Source organism: Silurus aristotelis, assembly GCF_946808225.1.
Source record: "Silurus aristotelis genome assembly, chromosome: 1".
NCBI lineage: Eukaryota > Metazoa > Chordata > Actinopteri > Siluriformes > Siluridae > Silurus > Silurus aristotelis.
In genome coordinates this window covers 37,505,491-37,527,449 of record NC_139574.1, presented here as the reverse complement: position 1 = coordinate 37,527,449, position 21,959 = coordinate 37,505,491, and the positions used below count along the sequence as shown (strand labels likewise).

At 39.5% G+C, this 21,959-nt stretch overlaps 1 protein-coding gene and 1 long non-coding RNA gene across 3 annotated transcripts in view; one reads left to right on the top strand and one right to left on the bottom strand.

Annotated features, from left to right (window-relative positions):
* The window catches only part of LOC310724284 (uncharacterized protein), a 699,798-nt gene that overhangs the window by 355,730 nt on the left and 322,109 nt on the right, over positions 1–21,959 (bottom strand). The window lies entirely within an intron of this gene.
* LOC310725561 overlaps positions 7,791–21,959 on the top strand; it is a 174,882-nt gene continuing 160,713 nt past the window's right edge. Inside the window, exon 1 of the long non-coding RNA XR_014533424.1 lies at positions 7,791–10,730. This is a non-coding gene — a long non-coding RNA (uncharacterized lncRNA). The remainder of the gene's footprint in view (positions 10,731–21,959) is intronic.

Below are 21,959 nucleotides of genomic sequence, written 5' to 3'. Positions count from 1 at the left end.
TTCATTGTGAAATAACCTGCAAAAGGGGATAATATTTCATATATTCAAGTCAAGTTTCAAGTCAAGTTTATTTGTATAGCGCTTTTCACAACAGACATTGTCTCAAAGCAGCTTTACAGAAAACAACAGTGAAGGTGAATGGTGTAAAAAAAAAATATATTCCATCAGGTAAACTCTTTGATAGCTCATTAAAGTTTTCCATGTCATCTCTAAATTATTATTAATCATAATTATTAAAAAGGGGAAACTGCAAAGTATTTTTTGATATAAATTCTGGGAATTTTTACAAAATAAAGTTGTATTGTATTTTATCATTTTTGATAGTTAATTTTACAGGGAATAGATGTTGTTTTTTGTGGCACAAACTTCATTTTATAGGTTGTTTTCTTGTTCATTTTAAGGTAAAACATTGTTTTTTCATTGTTATAACTTTTTCTTTTACAGTAAAACCGTGGAAACAACAATGACAATGCCTGCCAACCGTAAAAGAAAATAATGTTTTACCCCTCATTTTACGGTGGAATTCTGGCAACCCCAGCTGCCAGCGTTTTACCCCAGAATCTACGTTTTCTTTTTTTTTTTTACAGTGCAGGAACTGTGCACATCCATAGTGAGAAAGGGGTTAAAAAATCACTCTGGATTCCTCACATTCAAGCCATATGCTGTTTGAACTTTTGCCGTCTGGCCGACGTTACAGAGCACCGAGCATCAGGACACGAGGCACAAGAAAAGCTTCTTCCCCGAGGCGTCTACCTCATAAACACTTAAATACTCTCCCCATTGTGCATTAAAATACAACATATGTGCAACACCACTACTGTACCTTCTGTGTAATATTACTCCTTATTTCTTTTTCTTTATAAAAACGTGTAATAACACTCCTTTTTTTTATTATTATTTATGTTTATTTTTATTTATCATTTTAAAAAAGTGTGCAAATAGAAGCTTCTGTCACCAAAACAAACTCCTTGTGAACGCAAACATACTGAATGAAGCTCTTTCTGATTCTGAAAAACACAATACGCATAAGACTGGTATTTGAACATTAGAAAAACAGTAGAAGAATAAAGGAATGAAAATCAAAGTAGTGGTCAGTGCTGGTGATGCCAAACAGAGAAGCAGTTACACTTTGACTGAAATTACAACGCCATTAAACAAGTCATGCAGTATACAAAAGAGAAAAAGGAATATTGTTGCTCTATGTGTAAAAGCATAGCAGCGTCATGGCATAAACTAAGTGATTCAGTTATTATCCTGTTTCATTCAATGCATTAGCTTTTACTATCCTCATAAAGAGATGAGTGATAGAGCTGCATACACGCCTTTATCTTTTATACGTTTCCCCTCTTCTTCTTTCCTCTTTATTCTGGATTGGGATCCTGATGGCTGAGATATTTTTTTTTTGCATTGTGTCAGTTCTCCCACTGGAAACCCTGAAGGCTGAGGTGACGTCACCCCCCGTCTCTCCTTTCTGAGTGTATGAGTGAGGGAACTTCACACTCCGAGTCCCGACCAGGTTAATTCACCCCACACGAGGACATGATAATATAATTGACGTGATGCCCCGTGACGCCCTGTGCAGAAAGATGCCACGGTGGTCGGCTGCCCATGTCTAAATCTGCCACTGGCAGTCAGCTCCATATCAGTGTAGTGTTGGTGGGTGAATCTCAAGTGCCTCCAAAGCAGATGAAGCATCAGGAATTCATGGTGGAGAAGCTAAACCTGCTGCTGGACGCTGAAATGATTTATTTAATGGTTGAATGAAATTGATCTTAAATAAATTAAAATATTTAGGCTGTAATTCTGCACTGTATTTAACTTTTTATATTATTATTCTTGTTATATATTGTTATAATTTTAGAAGTGTTGATAGTTTTTATTTTGATTCTTTATATTTTGATGTTTTTATTTTAGATTAGTTTCAGTTAATAACTTTTTTTAATTGTATTTCATTTTGTGTGTCGTTTTATGTTCTAATCTCTAATACACAGTAAAAGCCATTATATTTATAAATGTATATTTGAAACACAGATATAAAAAAAAAGAATAATAGGTGAGAAGATTTAATATCTAAGAAGCTACAAAAATCACTCAGTGTTGAATTGAGATGTTTGGACATTTATTCCAGCTCATAAATCCTATAAAACATGCAGCATTAAACATGAACTTTCAGCAGATAAACATCTCATAATACTGTCTGGAAGTGAGAAATGTACAGGTTGTTTTTACTCCATACACATGAACTTACTTTGATCAGAAACACAATCATACTCCAAATCAATTAATCAATAAAGTCAATAAAAGAATCCCAAACTGCTGTGTGTCTTGTCCTCGCTATTAATGACGTCATTAGAGCTCCACTACTTCTAATTACCTGCTGTGACAGTGAGCTCTAATACACATCACACTGCCACCTACTGGTCATTTATGATCCTCAACATTCATGGAGTCACTCCGGTCAACTTCCGGTTCTCAACTCAGACCCAGTGTACTGTCAAAAACCGCGTACTAACTGCTTTCTCTATGGAGCGCCATGTAATACGTGTAGTTTAAACACTCATCAATCAAATACAATTATCAACAGAATGTGAATCAATGACAGTTTGGACTTTAAAAACCTCTATGTATTATGTAACAGAGATATCTACTGAAGTTAGCATGCTAAGCTAGCCCCGGTCCGTCCTCAGAGAACATGGAGTCCCGCTGACCTTCACTCGCTTTATACACAGTTTACAGCCGTTTTTATCTTATTTACGACTGTAATATCGCTCTTCTCTCAGGAACAACAGAAAAGTTGTGAAGACGCCATTATATTTTATCCGCTCTTTCCCTCTGTAATGTGCGCATGCGCTCAGTGAGTGTAAGAGGAGCGAGCGCGCGCGCGCGAGACCGGGTGAGGTCACAGACTGTGGGCGGGGCATCTCTGTATGATGTCACAGTAGGGCAACGTCTATAATACGGAATGCGTCTCTGTTTCTCTCATTTCCGAGGTTTGTGCGTGTGAGTAAAGAGACATAAACATGGAGCTCTTCAGAAGGTTTAGAGAGACTTTTCAAACCAGAAGAGAGAAGAAATCTGAGCAGATTGCTAAAATGAAGGAGAAGCTGGAACACATGGAGGAAGTAGTAAAAGACTTGGATGCATTTTCTGATCTGATGATAGAGAAGATAACAGAAGAGAAAGAAGAGAAAGCCATTCTGCTACAGACGGTGAAAAAGCTGGAGGCTACTTTGGCTTCTGAGCGAAAGCAGCAGGAACAGGACATAAATGAGAGAAACCCCACACACCTCCAAAACATCACCGAGCTCCAGTCTTCCCTGAAACTCTATGAGAAACAGGAGAAAACAGTAGAATGTGAGAGAGAGAGCTGGGCGAGAGAACAGAAGCAGCTGCTGGAAAGTGTTGCTCAGCTTGAGGCCAGTTTGGAATTTAAGAGAAATAAATGGAAGGAGAAAAGCAAGAAGGACCAACTAGACATGAGGGAGAGAAACAACTTACAGCTCCAGACCTTTAGAGAACTCCAGGATACTCTGAATCTCTGTAAAAAAGAGAGGAAGACTGCAAAGCATGAGAAAGATAATTTATTGAGACACCAAGAGCGACTAGAGGAACGTGTTGCTCAGCTGCAGGCCACTTTTGATTTTGAAAAAAATATATGGGAGGTAAAAATAAAGATGGCCAAACAAGACATGCAGGAGAGGACCATCTTACATCTTCAAACCATCAGAGACCTTCAAGATTCCCTGAATCAGTGTGAGGAAGAGAAGAATTGTGCAGAGCTTGAGCGAGATAATTTGATTAGAGAACGAGAACAACAGGAGGAACGTGTTGCTCTGCTGAAGGCCACTTTGGATTTTGAGAGAAATAAGTGTAAGGAGGAAAGAAAGAAGGCCGAACTAGACATGGAGAAGAATAACAATTTACAGCTCCAGACCATCAGAGAGCTCCAGGATTCTCTTAATCACTGTGAGGAGGAGAAGAATAGAGCAGAGCATGAGAGAGATCATCTGATGAGATACCAGGAGCAACTGGAGGGCCATGTTGTTCAGCTGAAAGCAACTTTGAATTTTGAGAGAAATAAATGGGATGAGGAAAAAAAGAAGGTTGAACTAGATATGGTTTGGAGTTCTAATATGTTCCTCTCCTCCATTCGAGAGCTCCAGGATACCGTGAATCACTGTAAGATACAGAAGAAAAGCAATTAGTTAAACATGTAGCTCAGCTAAAGGCACTTTGGGATTTGATTATGAGAAACAGCAGCAAGATGAGACGAATCTGGACATCAAAGACAGGAACAGAAAGCTGAACCTCTACAAGCCCAAAGAGTCGCAGAAAATTGCTGAGGAATCGAAGTGGCGGTGACGTCTGCGGTGAGTCTCCGAGTGCCGGAGCTGTTGTTTGGGCTGTCTGTTGACCTCGCTGTGCCTGCTGTGCTGGGGGTCTCGACCTCTCTTCGGTGGGCAACCATCCAGGTCTGGATCTGTTTTTACTACTAGAAAAGAGTGTGAGTTCAGCCCCGTCCCTAACTGTGTTTTTCTGACTTCTGTTACAAATTCCTACATGTTCGATGTAAACCAATTTACAATCCTTTTCTTTTTTGCCTTTTTTCTTTTCTTTGTGTTCTATTTGTTTCTCTTTGAGCATTTCTATTGTCTCAGACTGACAATTCCTCCCTCTGAGAAACCACACACAATGAAAAAGTGATTTAAAGGAAAAATGCAATGAATCTTTTGTTCTTTATAGAAATATGATTTACAGAATAAACCATAGCCCTGTATGTTTTTTATCTTTTTTAATTGTAATTTTATTATTATTACAAATTTTATTTATTTATCTTTTTTTCCCATCTTTCCCATAAATATATGTGTATATATTTAGTATTTTCATGTACCTGTTCTGTGTATTGTAATGTAAATTGTACTTGTTATTGCCACGTTGTTTGTTTATGGCTAATTGTTCAATAAAAAAAAAAAATAATAAGACCGTTGTACTTCCTGTATATTTTGAATGTATCTCGTCCAATACATGAATGTGTCTCGTCCAATGATCGGTGTTTCATTCACAAACTTTACCTCCCTTTTCCGGTTTGTCTGAATTGTCGTGTTTTTGGATTTGTTAATTAGTTTTCTAAATTGTTAATGTGTTTGGCGCTTCTCGGCCACCGTAGAAATGCCTCTGTCTCTGTAATGCCACAGGTTGTTATATTGGGTTTTTGTATTGTATTGATGGTTTCTATAATTGTGACGTGATAGTGGTGGTATTAAGAGGTGGATTAAGTTGGGTACGTCCCCACTGAAGGCACGGCCCGCAACTGGCACTGTTATACCCCTAAACTGCACAGACGGACACCAGAGGATCGTAATCTTCAAACAAAAAAAGTAATGCAGTCTCTCTGTTTGGATCACAGTTTTTGCAAGTTGGTACGACCCAGTCTGGGGTTGGGCAGCACAGCGTGATTAAAGGCACGGGGTGGTGGATGTAAGATGTCTATGTGTAGTATATGGTAGAATATGTATATGTAGAATATATGGTCCATGTAGAAATAATGTACAGTGGTGTGAAAAAGTGTCCTGGTTTCTTATTTGTTTGTATGTTTGTCACACTTTAATGTTTCAGATCATCAGACAAATTTAAATATTAGTAAACGATAACACAAGTGAACACAACATGCAGTTTTTGAATGAAGTTTTATTATTGAGGGGAAACAAAATCCAAAACTGCATGGCCCTGTGTAAAAAAGTGTTTGCCCCTAATCCTTATAACTGGTTGGGCCGCCCTTAGCAGCAACAACTCAATTCAATTCAATTCAATTCATTTTTATTGTATAGCGCTTTTAACAATGAACATTGTCTCAAAGCAGCTTTACACAGATAATGCGGTGATTAAAAATGAATATGTTCTTTATGAGTAAGTTTGTCCCTGATGAGCAAGCCGGTGGCGACTGTGGCAAGGAAAAACTCCCCGAGATGGCATAAGGAAGAAACCTTGAGAGGAACCAGACTCAAGAGGGAACCCATTCTCATCTGGGTTACACCGAATGTCCATTTGTGGCAGATATACAATGTTGCGGGGTACAGTGATGATGATCAAAAGCGAAATGTATTCCTGAGTCAGTGTAGGAGACTGTTGACATCAACTACAGTTCTTACTCCGGAATTTCATGGAACCACCCAAGGCGTTGATGACAAACCTACCCCAGCTGCACAGAGTGGCCTCCAGTCAAAGAGAACACTATCAAGAGGCAGGCCTGGATGAAGTGGAAAGATCCACGGAGGGGAGAGGGGCAGGAACAGTGATCACTGGAGCCTCAGGAGCATGTTTAACTCGACCGAGAGAGAGAGAGAGAGAGAGAGAGAGAGAGAGAGAGAGAGAGAGAGAGAGAGAGAGAGAGAGAGAGAGAGAGAGAAAAGAGGGTGACAGGAAGAGAAGGATATGGATTATTAAGTGTACCTATTGTTGCATGAGAGTTAAACTCACTGTGCAGTTTGAACGCCGGCAAGACTCGCTATGGCAGCATAACTAAAAGGGAGAACCAGAAGGCAACACAGACATGAGGGATCTCTGGGATAAGAGACGACCCACCACACCACCGTCAACAAACCTGAGTAAAAGCGTGAATGTGAGGGGACGACAGCATACAAATATCCCAGTTCACCAAACACTCTATATCCATGTGCCCTCCAGATCTGAGCCTTTACCTGAGAAAAAATCTACTGATTGAAGGCTTGACTGAATAAATATGTTTTCAACCTCGACTTAAACACTGAGACTGTGTCTGAGTCCCGAACACTGATAGGAAGGCTGTTCCATAACTGCGGGGCTTTATAAGAGAAAGATCTGCCCCCTGCTGTAATCTTCATTATTGGAGGAACCAACAGATAGCCAGCACCTTTTGATCTAAGTAGGCGTGGAGGATCATACTGGTACAGAAGTTCACTCAGATACGGTGGTGCGAGACCGTTAAGTGCTATATGTCAGTAGTATTATTTTATAATCAATGCGAGATTTGATTGGGAGCCAGTGTAGACTGATTAATACAGGGGTGATGTGGTCATATTTCCTAGATCTAGTGAGGACTCTTGCTGCTGCATTCTGAACTAACTGAAGCTTATTTATGCACCTACTCGCACACCCAGACAGTAAAGCGTTACAGTAGTCTAATCTAGAAGTAACAAAAGCATGAACTAGTTTTTCTGCATCCTGTAACGACATCATATTTCTAATTTTAGCAATATTTCTGAGGTGAAAGAAGGCGATCCTGGTAATATTATTCACGTGAGCCTCAAAGGAAAGACTCGGGTCAATAATCACAACAAGGTCTTTGACAGCCGTACACGCTGAAACAGAAACACCATCCAGAGATGCTACGTAATCGGAAAGTTTGCTTCTAGCTGCATGTGGTCCTAGTAAAAGTACTTCCGTCTTATCTGAGTTTAGCAGAAGAAAGTTATCGAGCATCCACTGTCTAATGTCCTTTACACATTTTTCAACATTGTTAAGCTGATCTCTCTCATCTGGCTTTGCTGAAATATACAGCTGTGTATCATCAGCATAGCAATGGAATCTAATACCATGTTTATGAATAATTTCTCCAAGAGGCAGCATATATAAAGAGAAAAGCAGAGGGCCTAAGACAGATCCTTGAGGAACACCAAACTTTACCTCAGAGAGTGTGGAGAACTCACCATTTACATCAACAAACTGATAGCGATCAGTCAAATAAGACCTGAGCCAAGAGAGAGCTGTTCCCTTTTGCGAACTTGAGAACGTTGTTGGAATTAACAACGTTCTCAAGTCTAGCAAGTAGTATAGTGTGATCAATGGTGTCAAAAGCTGCACTAAGGTCGAGCAAAACAAGTAAGGAGACAAAACCCTGATCAGAGGCCAATAACAGGTCATTTACCACCTTAACTAGCGCCGTCTCTGTGCTATGATGAGGCCGAAATCCTGACTGATACATTTAAAAAATGTTATTCATAAGTAGGTGTGAGCATAACTGCTGTGCTACAACCTTTTCCAAAATTTTGGCTATGAAGGGGAGATTTGATATTGGTCTGTAGTTGGACAGCTGACATGGGTCAAGGTCAGGTTTCTTAATTAGGGGGTGGATAACTGCCAGTTTGAAGGATTTTGGTACAAAACCAGTGCTAATGGAAGAGTTTATTATTTTTAAAACAGGTTCAATTACCTCTGGAATTATCTGTTTAAAGAAACTTGTAGGCAAGGGATCGAGAATACAGGTTGATGATTTTGATGAGGAAATTAATGAAATTAAGACATTCTCGTGAATAGGAGTAAAACTTTGTAATTGATTGTCTGTTATAATTACACTGCTGTCTACAGGGTTACTTGTAAAATAATTTGGATTTATATTAACTGTCTGGATTTTTTGCCTGATGTTTTCAATTTTATTATTAAAAAAGTTCATGAAATCATTACTACCTATTGATGGTGTGCATGTGAGTGCAGTGCTTTTAATTCCCTGTTAATTTTGCTACCGTGCTGAATAGAAATCTAGGATTATGCTTGTTATTTTCTATGAGGGTGGAGAAATATGCTGATCTAGCAGCACTAAGAGATTTTCTATAAATTAGGAGGCTCTCCTTCCATGCTATTTGAAATACTGTTAATTTTGTTTGACGCCATTTACGTTCTAATTTTCGAGTGGTCTGTTTTAAGGTGCGTGTATGATCATTATACCACTGTGCTAATTTTTTCTCCCTGATCATTTTGGTCTTAAGGGGAGCTACATCATCTAGGGTATAACGTAATGTTGATTCTAGGTGTTCAGTGGCCCAGTCGAGCTCTGCAGGGTCAGACGGAGATCTATCTAATATCGTAATTTCTGGAAGATTGTTAATAAAACGCGCTGCTGTAGCTGACGTGAAAGTACGCTTAACACGATAACGTGGTGAAGTAGTAATGCAATGACTGAGGCAAATTTTAAAAGAGATGAAATAATGGTCTGAAATAGCTTCAGACTGTGGAATTATGACTACGTTTTTTATTTTTAATCCAAATGTTAAAAACAAATCGAGAGTGTGTCCACCACTATGAGTGGGTCCTATAACATTCTGATTAATTCCAACTGAATCTAGAATGGACACAACAGCTGCTCTTAAGGAGTCTTTCTGATTATCAAAATGAATGTTAAAATCACCAACAATTAATGCTTGTCTAGAGAAGTAGCTAAATTTGTGATGAAATCTGCAAATTCTATGAGAAAATCAGAGTAGGGCCCTGGGGGTCTATAAATAATAATTAGTGGAATTGACCGACTGGACCTGCTTTCGGACACTGAATATTTTATGCTGGTGTAAAGAACTTCAAATGTTTTACATTTGTGTTTAGTCTTTTGTGTGTCTTTTAGATTATTATTATAAATAGCTGCGACTCCGCCTCCTCTGCCATTTAGATGGGGTTGGTGTATGTAGCTATACCCAGGAGGACTCGCTTCATTTAATGCTAAATATTCATTCGGTTTAATCCATGTTTCTGTTAAACACATTATTTTAAACTCCTGGTCGGTAATAATTTCGTTTATAGTAAGCGCTTTAGACGTGAGAGATCTAATATTCAGCAATCCCATCTTTAGATCAGAGGTGCTGGCTGTGCGTTCAGTCCTATTTAATTTAATGTTAATCAGGTTACTAAAACAGACTTTCTGAGAATTCCTATATTTTGGTTTCGCTTGGGGGACAGACACAGTCTCAATTTGGTGGATCCTGAGTGACGACTCTGTGCAGCTAGCAGACGGTCGGTTTAGCCTGTCTGTCTGCTCCCTGGCCTTGGCTCTAGACAGTCACTTGTTAACTAGTGCTGTTCTGAGACTATGACCTATACTACAAGAAATGAGAGCAGCACCTTCCCGAGTGGGATGGACACCGTCCCGCCCTAACAGGCCAGCCTTGCCCTCAAAAATGCTCCAATTATTAATGAAGCCCACATTGTTTTTGGAGCACCACTCGGACATCCAGCAGTTCAGCGACCATAACCTGCTGTAGGCTACATCACCACGTCGCATTGGGATGGGGCCAGAGCATATTACAGCATCGGACATTGCCTTCGCTAATTTACACACCTCTATAATATTACTCTTAGTAACCTCTGACTGTCGAAGGCGTATATCATTAGCTCCTGTGTGAAAAACTATCTTAGAGAACCTGTGCTTTCCTAAGAATCTAAGCTGACCTGCTATGTCTGGCGCCCTGGCTCCCGGTATACACATGACCTGTGCTGCTGGTGACCCTAAAGGTCTAGCTAATTTCACGTGCCTCAGAATGGAGTCTCCTAAAACCAGAGCTCTTTCAGGTTTCTCAGCAGGTGCTTCACTGAGGAGAGCAAACCTGTTGGACACGTGAAGCGGAGAGGAATGGTGCTCCCGTGAGAGCCTTAGCGTTAGCTTTGGCTTTGCGAGTATGCCGGCGAGTCATCACCCATTCGCCCCGCTGCGAGGGCTCTAATGCCGGAGTCGGGGGAATATTAACTTCACCTAGGGCATCCAGACTTTCCCCTGCAGAACCTGGACTGCTCTCACACTCACTACTTCTCTCTAGACTCTGGATGCGCTCCTCTAATGCTAAGATCTTCTCCGTCAAAGAGCAAACTAGCTTACACTTCTTACAGATAAAATTATCGCTAACAACGGAGAGAGACTGACTAAACATGTCACACTTCACACACTGAATGAACTGGATGTTCGCCATAGCAGAGAAATTACGTACCTTAATGTGGTTAATGTAGTGAGTGTTCGTAGTTCTGGTGGGAATGTCCTCCACGCACTGCTTTCAAATTCTCAAAAATTTATGCTACCTCTTGAGATGCAGAAATTCAAATGAGCGGCTGCTTAATTACATAGTTCGTCAACTAATGTCCGAGTGGGAACTTCAATTGAATTTTAATTCTGCATCATCCAGTTTGGCCTGAAATTCACTTAGTAAATATCCAGGTCTTGTGGCCCACCTAATGTCACCTCCCTGAGGGTTTTTATCCAAATCTTGCGGCTCCTTTTCTTTAAACCTTATTATTCCTTCAACTATTTTACCATATTTCTTCTGTTTCTCAAAAGCATTCACCTTTATACTTTTTCTCTTCAGCTTCAACTCTTATTTTCTTCACTTCTCTTTTTATTCCTGTTCCTTTTATCTCTTAAACTTTTTACTTGACTTCTTTTCTATTGTATTTCAACGTTTTATTTTCCTTAAAACATTATTACAGTCAATCCCCCCTTTTGCTCTGCCCAGCAGTGCAAAAAAAAATTTAGAACGAAGAAACTCCCAGAAACAGCCACAACACACAACCCACACACAGGCCCTTTAAACGGTGCGACCCAGCCACAGAAAAACAGAACCACCCCAGGGGGCGAAAGCTCACCGTTTCAGCCGGCCGGACAGATTCGGGAGCAGACGATGGAGCAGAACCGCGAAGCTGAAGGCCACAACACGCCCAGGATTCATGACGCCAGGAAATGATGTATATTTCTTGTCTTGATGGAGTGTAGCTGTTTCTTGGAATGAATCTTCGCAGACACTGTTATTTCTTTGTAAATAACGTTTTTATTTAACACAGAAATTCAGCATCTTCATTCACGAGCCTCCTGGATCAGCTCGGAGCCGCCGTATGAACGAATGGACGACTCACGATCCATGACTCCTCACATGTTAAATAGTTTGCCCGATCTCTGGGTCCACCTCTTAATGTATAGCAGATGCATATGATCTCATTTTGCAACAATGTTTTAACACAAAGCAAAGTCTATCTTTGTCCAGACTAAATGTATCCCAGATGTATCGGAGCTCCCTTTCCCAGATCATTTATCTTAATTATCTAAAGAATGGGTCAGAGGTCCTCTACCAGAAGGACATGCATCCTGGATCATATTCTATTCTTCGGCTCATACTGATTTAAGGACGACAGCCCGTCTCATTTTCCCAGTCATGGCTCTTAAGATAAACACTATAGCCTTTCATACATTTGGCTTAAAGAAAAACATCTGGTCTGCTTCCAGCAGTACAGAATAAAGTCGAATACAGATACTACATATTTCAGATACTACATATTAAAGATATTACATATTTAAGATACTATAACGTCATAGAAACTTTTCTGCAGTATTACTAATAAAAATGGTCCTGAATCCTGCATGTACACAAAGCAGACTAATGAATTCCATTTAAAATGCTTCAAGTGATTCTACATCCTGCACCTGATCTACACTGTGTGGACAAATGTATTGAGTCTAAATTTGACTAAAAAATTAAGAATAAAAAAGCGATAACATTTCCAGAAATGTTGCAGTAAGCAGAAACGGACATTTCGGCTAATGGTGTAGGAGACATCATCATTAGCCTCATGCTAGCCGTGTTTGCTAGCGCTGTTTTTGTGTTAGCTAGTTTCTTAGAATATTTGTCTAAATGTTGATCGAATGACACATATATTCGTTATTAAGACACTTATAGTTTAGTTATAGCTCACTAAATGTAGAATATTTAGAACAAGGATAAAAACTATTGAAGCTAAGATTAGTCAGCCGTCTAATTAGCCTAGCTCAGTGGTTCTCAAAGTGTGGGACGCGGCCCTCTACTGGAGAATAAAGATATGACAGGTGGGGCGCAATGAACGGCAGGATTTATTTATTTATTTGCTCTTCATTTATTTGTGACACTGACCACAAAAAAAACAAACAGGTAATTCAGCACAAGCAGACAAAAAAGGTAGATGGTAGGAGCTTAAACCAAAAATTCAGCCTTAAAGAAAATATAACTGTGTTTTGTTTTATACTGCTCCTTTTGCCACATCTTATCTCTGAGACTTTTCAGATGTTGCTACACTGAAAACTGAATACAGATTCAGCTCAATATTGAACATGACTTGAGAGTGACAGTATCAAGTCTACAACCCCGTTTTGAAAAGATTTATGAAATGAATTTGCTCTATTTTGCACACACTGCAAAGTGACAAAGTCCAAGAGATAACACAACTACACCTTTATTTTCTCTATTTTTGTTTTTGATGCTAGTTGATGTTCATTTAGAATTGGATAGTTCAATAAATTATTCATTTTTCAATATGAAGATTTTCATTATCCTTTTTTGAGGTGACGGAGGACAGGTGGGTTTAGAAATCCACCCATCTGAAGTGGTAAATAGCAGAAAAAGATACAGAATGGAGCATAAAGCACGTTCTGATAGTGCCGCTAGAGGGCAGTGTGAGACTGAGAGTTGAGGATGTGAGCTGTGTGAAGCTGGGGATCAATAGTCTGTTAAGGGGTGGGAAGAAGGGAAAAGAAGGGGAAGAAGGGAATAGAGAAAAAAGAGAAAAAAAAATTTAATGGAAGAAAAAGAAAGAAACTGGAAAGATGATGGACATTTGTTATGGTTTTCGGCACATCGATGTATATATTTGATAGCAAACTGCCTTTTTATCTGCTTACCAGGGAGAATCTCTGATGTGAATGACTCCGGTTCGAATCCCACCTCAGACACTGCTGAAATCCCCCAATAACACACAAAAATACCAATGATGTGAATGAAAATACATCACTTGTCACTAATGTTAATTAATATCTATATGATTTGACAAATTTTTACAATAAAGGGGCATAAAATGGATGTATATTTATTTTCTTAATGTACTTATTTAACCTTTAACACTTTTAACAAAAGTTTATTATATGGGACATGTTTTGTATTTATGTTTATTTATATTTCACATAATAATAATAATGATGTTGATAATGGGTTCAGCAGGTTCACAGAATAATTCACGAGTCACTGTTTTATGAACGATAAAACGTTTTATTTTAAATTACTGAAAATGCTACAAAAATGTCAAATAATAAATTATAATAGATGCAAGCACACAAAAATACAAATATTACAAAACGATGTATATATTAATAAAGGTTATTTAACAATAGATATAATCAAGTACAATGATAAAAGTCCCTAATTGGGATTAAAACAACAACCTAATCATAAATAACTATAGATTATAATAGTAGTAAATCCACAAAAATAAACAGTAAAATGAGTTGCTTAAAACACCAGCAAGAAATAATTAAAGGAGCAGAACTGGAAGAAACAGCAGGACTGGATGCAGATGAAGGACCGGATGCAGATGAGGGACCGGATGCAGATGAAGGACCGGATGCAGATGAAGGACCGGATGCAGATGAAGGACTGGCTAAAGGAGATGGACTTTGACTACCAGGCTGTAAAGACACATATTGTATATTATGAACTTAAACATAATAATGATGATAATGACATAAAAAGGGCTGTATAATGGTGGGGGTGGAGGTAGGGGGCGCTACAGCAGTAGGAGTGGAGTAAAGCAGGTGGAACACTTGCAGCAGATGGAACACTTACGACCTGGTAAAAGAACAATAAAGAGTGTGGAACACAGGATTTATTTACCTTTTAGTCTTGGTATTTTTTACAGATCAAAATAAGAAGAAACATTAAAAATTTTACATTCACACATTAATATGTTTAATCCACAATCATCTCTGTACACTAGTGAGAGTCTGAGGGCAAAAGTAAAGTGATATGAAGATCTATAAATATAACACACTTTAACACACTTGAGCAAAAACCAAAGTCTTTTACAATGATCTCAGTGCTTCCACTATTTGATCACTGGATGAGAAATGGGAATAGATAAAGCAGACATTGTTCTATATGATTAGGGATGTAAACTGTAGCAGCGGTGCGCGAGTGGAGGCGGAGCCGGACGGCACGAGCGGTAAAAAACACCTGCAGCTGATGAGACTAATCAGTGCTCTGTTTCAGTCTGGTGACACCAAAAAAAAAAGAGGGACACCAAGCAGAGAGACGAGTGAAAGGTCGCTGAAATAAGCGCAGACGGGCGCCGGTGGAAGACGCGTCGGCCGGAAACTGAACTCGGGTGGACGCAAAGAAAAGTTGTGCCGGTGAGTGAGGAAACTCTGGCGGGCGCTAAAGAGAGAAAGTGTGAGGGAGGGACCACCGGCGAACGTCAAGAAGGAAAGGCGTCCCGAACCACGAGTGTGTGGGTGAACCCTGGTGTGAGCAATGGAAAGGAAAACGCCAGGGTGAAAACAAAAGAAAATAAAGAAGCTCTGCTTGGTGAACTTTTGCCTGTCTGTCTTTCTTCCAGTGCAGTTTGTTACATAAACATCACTTTATTGAGATTTTGTAAATAAAAATAAATATTGCAACAATTATTTCTGCATCCCACAGCAGAGGACATTTAAAGCACATGAGTGTGGTCACAAATATAGTTGGGCAGGTCCACAGTGACGTGACATGAAAGAGATGATCACCTGAAAGTCTAAAATGAACACTTTAGGAGGTTGGAATCCACAAAGACGTTTCTGTGGTCCACCAGAAAGTTTTGACTGGCCGTGGACCTGCACTGGACATTTCTCACTCTGTACAAATAAATACCTTTAGGTTATGGTAAATGTGTTTAATCATGTTCTCATACACATTTTTGTCTGCACAAACCTTATAAAACACAGGTGTGTTTCCAGCTTCAGAGCCAAACCCCAGTGCGACAGTCGAGACGTCCACTCATCATCCTCTACCGCCCCGCAGACGAGACGTCCACTCATCGTCCTCTACCGCCGCAGACGAGACGTCCACTCATCATCCTCTACCGCTGCAGACGAGACATCCACTCGTCGTCCTCTAAAGCCTTGTGTGAAACAAACACAAACAAACAAACAAACAAACACAGTAACGTAATGCATGCACAACAGTTTCTTTAAAGATCTCTGAATCTGCTGCTGTTGTTGTTAATATTGTACATCATAATAGACGACAGCATGAAAGTGATGCAACATACTGCACTGATGAGCTCACAAAAAAACACATTAATGTAAATGTAATGCATGTATGAGAATTTTGTTTTTAAGATACATGAATCTGTTGTTGTTTATGTCGTTAACGTAACATATAATAAGAGATAGTAGCTTGAAAAGTGATGCAATGTACAACTACCATGCAAAAAAATACATTAATACACAATATCATACACAAAAAAGTTCTTTTTAATGATCTGTTCTTTATGTTAATGCAGTTCATTGTAAAAGACAATAACACATGAAGTGCTGCAGTATATTAGTACATCATGATCACCAAAGATCAGAACAACAACCAGAACAACACCATAATAGACAATAAAATACAGGAAAATATGCACAAGTCTATTGTGGTTCATGTGGTTGGTCATGTAGTAAATTTTACCTGAGTTTTCTCAAAGTCTAATTCCAGAAAATATACGTGTCGTGGACTACAGTTGAACGCCTGGAGAATAAAAGACGGACAAACTCGTGCCCAGTGTTGTGCTGGTTACTAAGAAATAGTGACTAGTTACAGTTACTAGTTAATTTATTTAAAACATAACTCAATTACTTTGTTGATTATTTACACCAAAAAGTAATGCGTTACTGTTAAAACTAACTTTTTTAGTTACTTTTTTAAAGAACCTTCTTTAATGTCCCCATTAATGCCCTTTTATGTGTTATGGTCTACAAACACAAAATTGACTTAAACACATAGTCATGTTTAAACACTATTTTATTAAAGTCGGACCTGCACAAACTAAATATATCACAAGGATTTCTGAAATAAATAACAAAACAAGCTGAATAATATATTCACAAACAAAAACTAAAGTGGCTTCTGCATCATAAAAGCTGTTGTGTTGAGCTCTTAAACATGTTCCTTTCACAGCTAAAGTGTGAAAACTATCAACAATGTAGAACAGAACACCGGGTTAGCTTCTAGCTTCTAGCTCCTCAGGCATGGAGTTTCTGGAGGTGTTGCTATCGCAATAGATACGACCTTCGAACCAGAAAGACACAGCTTACATTACACTAAAAAGTTTTTGTCTTTATACTCAACTAAAGTGAAATAATGAGCATATTTCCCCTTTGAGAAACTCGTCTTGCTCTCGCCTCGACTCGCCATTACTGCCGCACAGACCTGAATAAACAGAGACACGCCCACAGTGCGTCTTCTTCGTGTTTACAGTGGTTCATCCTCCAATCCTACAATGCGTCGCTGCTGTAAACAGGTTAGACTGTAGTCTACACTTCAGCCCAATTTTTTTTTTTTTTTTTTTTTTGTGTGTGTGTGTGTGTGTGTGTGTGTGTGTGTGTGTGTGAGACAGTGAGGAGTGTGACTTTTGAAGACAGAAGTCTGTCCTGAAGGTGTATCAGCACTTCACTGAACTGTACACTCACCTGATACACACACACACACACACACACACACACACACACACACACACACACACACACACACACAGCTGCATTATTTCATTTAAATCGCTATCTCTCTAATCACACTTAATTCCTCCAGGATGAATTACAGGTTGGGTGACCTCTAACCTCTCGTGTGGTGCTGATGTTCCTCCTCAGAAGTCCGTCTGCTGCCTGAAGTCTCAGCTCCACCCTCTTCAGGTCATCAGACTTCATCAGGGCTGTCAATTAAACACAACCTATGTTTATCTACATACAGCGGATGTCATACGGTGCGAGTTCATCATTACTGAAAGAGGCAGAGAGACTACAATTATCTCATACAGACAACTAAGCATTTCATTTAAACTCACACGTAGAGGTCGACTGATACAGGATAACCAATATATGTTGCTGATTTCGTTTGTCCGATATGTTTGGCCAAATAAAATCTCTACAAATTTAAACCTATTTTGTAATGATACTGAATTGAGATAAAAAAAACAACAAAAAAAAACTAATAAATCTGTGTGACATGAACTGACTCATATTTCTTGTCCATTAAAATCCCACCCTCCCTCCATCCTCTACGCCGGCTCTAACAGTTCAACACACTCCCTCCATCCTGCACAGGGCCGGCCCTGGTCAATTTTCTGCCCTGGGCAAGATTTTACTTGGTGCCACTTCCCTCACAGCCCATTCAGCAATAATCATTGTGTTCTAACATTCATAACCTTATTTTAAATTGTTTCCAGTGAAAATATAAAATATAGGTGCTGTCTGGGTCACATTATAAATGAAACACAAACAGTAAGAATAATTACATCTGGTCTTCCTGCACATAAATGTCTTTATTTAAACACTTCTTTATCATACAGTACTGTTTAATCTTCCACTTCATTTTAAAAAGTGTTCGATGTCCAGTAGATGGCAGTAATGTTCTACTAAACTTTAGCTCCTTCTAGCGGTATCACGATGAATTACACTGTACTACACTTTTAAAGGGAATTTTACATCAAATGTTGCTTTTTTAAATAAACCAAATTATAAACAAACATTACCAAATTAACCAGTTCGAATTACAAATACCACAAATACCCAAATTCTACACAACTATAGAGTCAAATATTGTTAATCATGTCATGTCAAGTCAAGTCAAGTTTATTTGTATAGCGCTTTTCACAACAGACATTGTCTCAAAGCAGCTTTACAAAAAACAACAGTGAAGGTGAATGGTGTGCGTTTGTCCCTGATGAGCAAGCCGTGGCGACAGTGGCAAGGAAAAACTCCCTTAGATGATATGAGGAAGAAACCTTGAGAGGAACCAGACTCAAAGGGGAACCCATCCTCATATGGGTGACATCAAGAGTTTGGTCATAAATCTTTCAACAATACAGAACAATTTGTGATCATCATAGATCCAGCATCAGCTTCTCCATGCCAGGGCCTTTAAACACTCGGCATCTACTTCTCCATGATCATCCATAGGTCCATATTCTTCACGAGGTGGGACGTGACTGGAGCTGGCCAGACCTCAGGATGCCTCGGGATGGGGAGAGAAAGAGAAGCAGTGGAGAGGAATTAGCGTAGCTGCTGTTCATGATATTAACAGCACAAGTTGATAATGTGCATGTAATCATATATTCTGGAGCACAAGGTTGTGATGTGATGTGTGTGATGTGTGTTATGTGTAGGCTTTGCTAAAAAGATATGTTTTTAATCTACACTTAAACTGGGAGAGTGTATCTGAACCCCGAACACTGTCAGGAAGACTATTCCAGAGTTTAGGAGCTAAATGTGAAAATGCTCTACCACCTTTAGTGGACTTTGCTATTCTAGGAACTACTAGAAGCCCAGAGTTTTGAGATCTCAGGGAGCGTGACGGATTGTAGCGTGTTAAAAGACTGGATAGATACATGGGAGCCAAACCATTTAGTGCTTTATAAGTAAGTAGCAGTAGTTTGTAGTCTATTCGAAACTTAATAGGAAGCCAATGTAGGGACGATAAGATTGGGGTTATATGATCGTATTTTCTTGACCTAGTAAGAACTCTTGCTGCGGCATTCTGAACTAACTGAAAATTGTTTATTAATGATGCAGGACATCCACCTAGTAATGCATTACAGTAGTCTATTCTAGAGGTCATAAACGCATGGACGAGCTTCTCTGCATCAGATATAGATAACATATTTCTTAGCTTAGAAATATTTCTAAGGTGAAAGAAGGCTGTTTTTGTAACTTGATTGATGTGATTTTTAAAAGATAAGTTGCTGTCTAAAATAACTCCCAGGTCTTTTACCGTTGAACTAGTAGTTACAGAACAACCGTCTAAATGCAGGCTGAGATGCTGGAGCTTCTGTGTACTATTTTTTGGGCCGATGAGCAAAATCTCCGTTTTATCAGAATTTAATAGCAGAAAGTTATCGGTCATCCAATCTCTTATTTCTTCAACACACTCAGTTATGCGAGCTAATTGAGCTGTATCGCCTGGTTTGGATGAAATATATAGCTGGGTATCATCAGCATAACAATGGAAGCTAATTCAATTCAATTCAATTCCAATTCATTTTTATTTGTATAGCGCTTTTAACAATGAACATTGTCTCAAAGCAGCTTTACACAGATAATGCGGTGATTAAAAATGAATATGTTCTTTATGAGTAAGTTTGTCCCTGATGAGCAAGCCGGTGGCGACTGGCGACTGTGGCAAGGAAAAACTCCCCGAGATGGCATAACGAAGAAACCTTGAGAGGAACCAGACTCAAGAGGGAACCCATCCTCATCTGGGTTACACCGAATGTCCATTTGTGGCGGGTATACAATGTTGCGGGGTGCAGTGATGATGATCAAAAGCGAAGTGTATTTCTGAGTCAGTGTAGGAGACTGTTGACATCAACTACAGTCCAATCCAGGCAGGCCTGGATGAAGTGGGAAGATACACGGGGGGGAGAGGGGCAGGAACAGTGGTCACTGGAGCCTCAGGAGCATGTTTAACTCGACCGAGAGAGAGAGAAAGAGAGAGAGAGAGAGAGAGAGAGAGAGAGAGAGAGAGAGAGAGAGAGAGAGAGAAGAGGGTGACAGGAAGAGAAGGATATGGATTATTAAGTGTACCTATTGTTGCATGAGAGTTAAAGTCACTGTGCAGTTTGGACTCCGGCAAGACTCGCTATAGCAGCATAACTAAAAGGGAGAACCAGAAGGCAACACAGACATGAGGGATCTCTGGGATAAGAGACGGCCCACCAAACCACCATCAACAAACCTGAGTGAACACGTGAATGTGAGGGGACGACAGCGTACAAATATCCCAGTTCACCAAACACTCTATATCAATGTTCCCTCCAGATCTGAGCCTTTACCTGAGAAAAAAATCTACTGATTAAAGGCTTGACTGAATAAATATGTTTTCAACCTCGACTTGAACACTGAGACTGTGTCTGAGTCCCGAACACTGATAGGAAGGCTGTTCCATAACTGCGGGGCTTTATAAGAGAAAGATCTGCCCCCTGCTGTAATCTTCATTATTGGAGGAACCAACAGATAGCCTGCACCTTTTGATCTAAGTAGGCGTGGAGGATCATACTGGTACAGAAGTTCACTCAGATACGGTGGTGCGAGACCATTAAGTGCTTTATATGTCAGTAGTAAAATTTTATAATCAATGCGAGATTTGATTGGGAGCGAGTGTAGACTGATTAATACAGGGGTGATGTGGTCATATTTCCTAGATCTAGTGAGGACTCTTGCTGCTGCATTCTGAACTAACTGAAGCTTATTTATGCACCTACTCGCACACCCAGACAGTAAAGCGTTACAGTAGTCTAATCTAGAAGTAACAAAAGCATGAACTAGTTTTTCTGCATCCTGTAACGACATCATATTTCTAATTTTAGCAATATTTCTAAGGTGAAAGAAGGCGATCCTGGTAATATTATTCACGTGAGCCTCAAAGGAAAGACTCGAGTCAATAATCACACCAAGGTCTTTGACAGCCGTACACGCTGAAACAGAAACACCATCCAGAGATGTTAGGTAATCGGAAAGTTTGCTTCTAGCTGCATGTGGTCCTAGTAAAAGTACTTCCGTCTTATCTGAGTTTAGCAGAAGAAAGTTATCGAGCATCCACTGTCTAATGTCCTTTACACATTTTTTTAACATTGTTAAGCTGATCTCTCTCATCTGGCTTTGCTGAAATATATAGCTGTGTATCATCAGCATAGCAATGGAATCTAATACCATGTTTATGAATAATTTCTCCAAGAGGCAGCATATATAAAGAGAAAAGCAGAGGGCCTAAGACAGATCCTTGAGGAACACCAAACTTTACCTCAGAGAGTGTGGAGAACTCACCATTAACATCAACAAACTGATAGCGATCAGTCAAATAAGACCTGAGCCAAGAGAGAGCCGTTCCCTTTATTCCAACAACGTTCTCAAGTCTAGCAAGTAGTATAGTGTGATCAATGGTGTCAAAAGCTGCACTAAGGTCGAGCAAAACAAGTAAGGAGACAAAACCCTGACCAGAGGCCAATAACAGGTCATTTACCACCTTAACTAGCGCCGTCTCTGTGCTATGATGAGGCCGAAATCCTGACTGATACATTTCAAAAATATTATTCATAAGTAGGTGTGAGCATAACTGCTGTGCTACAACCTTTTCCAAAATTTTGGCTATGAAGGGGAGATTTGATATTGGTCTGTAGTTGGACAGCTGACATGGGTTAAGGTCAGG